Below are 2,470 nucleotides of genomic sequence, written 5' to 3'. Positions count from 1 at the left end.
AGGAAGGCCTGTTGACTCTACCCATAGGTACCTCAGAAGGAAAGCCTGGTGACTGTACCCGGAGGTACCTCGTAAGAAAGGCCTGGTGAGGGTACACAGACTTACCTCGGAAACAAGGGCTGGTGACTGTATCCAAAGGTACCTCAGAGGGAAGGTCTGGTGACTGTACCCAGAGGTAGATCGGAAGAAAAGCCTGGTGACTGTACCTAGAGGGACCTCAGAAATAATCCCGGGTGACTGTACCCGGAGGTACCTCCTAAGAAAGGCCTGGTGACTGTACCCAAAGGGACCTCGGAAGAAAGGCCTGGTGACTGTACCCAGAGGGAACTGAGAAAGAAGGCCGGGTGACTGTACCCAGAGGTACCTGAGAAGGAAGGCCTTTGACTGTACCCAGAGGTACCTCTGAAGGAACGCCTGGTGACTGTACCCAAAGGTATCTCAGAAGGAAAGCCTGGTGACTGTACGCAGTGGTACCTCAGAAGGATGGCCTGGTGAGTCTACCCAGAGGTACTTTAGAAGGAAGGCCTGGTGACTCTACCCAGAGGTACCTCGGAAACAAAGCCTGATGACTGTACTCAGAGGTACCTCGGAAGGAAGGCCTGGGGACTATACCCAGAGGTACATCGGAAGGAAGGCCTGGTGACCATTCCCAGAGGCACCTCAGAAGGAAGGCCTGGTGACCGTACCCAGACGTACCTTGGAAGAAAGGCCTGGTGACTGTACCCAGAAGTACCTCGGAAGGAAGGCCTGGTAACTATACCCAGACGTATCTCTGAAGAAAGGCCTGGTGACTGTATTAAGAGTGGCCACGGAAGGAAGGCCTGGTTACTGTACCCAGAGTTACCTGAGAAGGAAGGCCTGGTGGGTGTACCCACAGGAACCTCAGATGGAAGGCCTGGTGACTGTACCCAGCGGTACCTCAGAATGAAAACCTGGTGATTGTACCCAGAGTTCCCTCTTAAGAAATGCCTGGTGACTGTACACAGAGATACCTCGGAAGGAAGAGCTGGTGACTGTACCGGGCGATATTTCAGAAGAAAGACCTGGTGACTGTACCAAGAAGCACCTCAGAAGAAAGGCATGGTGACTATACCCAGAGGTACTTCGGAAGGAATGCCTGGTGACTGTACCCACAGGTACCTCGGAAGGAAGGCCTGGGGATTGTACCCAGAGGTACATCGGAAGGAAGGCCTGTTGAGCGTACCCAGAGATACCTCGGAAGGAAGGCTTGGTGACAGCACTCAGAGGTACCTGGGAAGGAAGGCCTGGTGACTGTACTCCGAGGTACCGCAGAAGGAATGCCTGGTGACAGTACCCAGACGTACCTCGGAAGAAAGTCCTGGTGAGTGTACTCAGAGGTACCTCGGAGGGAAGGTCTTGTGACTGTACCCAGAGTTACCTCGGAAGGAAGGCCTGGTGACTGCACCGAGAGGTTCCTCGGAAGGAAGGCCTGGTGAGTGTACCCAGGCGCACCTCGGAAGAAAGTTCTGGTGACTGTACTCAGAGGTACCGCAGAAGGAAGGCCTGGGGACTTTACCCAGAGATAACTTAGAAGGAATGCCTGGTGACTGTACACAGATGTACCTCGGAAGGAAGGCCTGGTGACCGCGCCCAGAGGTACGTCGGAAGGAAGGTCTGGGGACCGTACCCAGAGGGACCTCGGAAGAAATGCTTGGTGACGGTACTCAGAAGTACCTGGGAAGGAAGGCCTGGTGACTGTACTCGGAGGTACCGCAGAAGGAAGCCCTGTTGACTGTACCCAGAGGTATCTCAGAAGGAAGGCATGGTGACTGTACCCAGAGGTACCTCGGAAGGAAGGCCTAGTGACTGTACCCAGAGGTACCTCAGAAGGAATGCCTGGTGACTGTACTCAGAGGTACCGCGGAAAAACGTCTGGTGAGTGTACCCAGATGTACCTCGGAAGGATGGTCTGGTGACTATACCCGGAGGTACCTCCGAAGGAAGGCCTGGTGATTGTACCTAGAGGTACCTCGGAAGGAAGTCCTGGTGACTGTACCCAGAGGGACCTCAGAAATAAGCCCGGGTGCTGTACCCAGAGGTACCTCAGAAGGAAGGCCGTTGACTGTACCCAGAGGGACCTCGGAAGAAAGGCCTGCTGACTGTACCCAGAGGGAACTGAGAAAAAAGGCAGGGTGACTGTACCCAGAGGTACCTCAGAAGGAAGGCCTTTCACTGTACCCAGAGGTACCTCTGAAGGAACGCCTGGTGACGGTACCCAGAGGTACCTCAGAAGGAACGACTGGAGACTGTAACCAGAGGTACCTCGCAAAACGGCCTGGTGAGTGTACCCAGAGGTACCTCGGAAAGTAGTCCTGATGACAGTACCAACAGGTACTTCGGAAGGAAGGCCTGGAGACTGTACCCAGACGTACCTCGGAAGAAAGGCCTGGTGACTGTAGTCAGAGGTACCTCGGAAGAAAGGCCTGGTGACTGTACCCAGAGGTACCTG

The sequence above is a fragment of the Loxodonta africana genome, unplaced genomic scaffold (genome assembly GCF_030014295.1).
Source record: "Loxodonta africana isolate mLoxAfr1 unplaced genomic scaffold, mLoxAfr1.hap2 scaffold_51, whole genome shotgun sequence".
In the NCBI taxonomy this organism is placed as follows: Eukaryota; Metazoa; Chordata; class Mammalia; order Proboscidea; family Elephantidae; genus Loxodonta; species Loxodonta africana.
The sequence above is the reverse complement of the archived record's forward strand: the minus strand, read 5'-3'. Positions refer to the sequence as shown.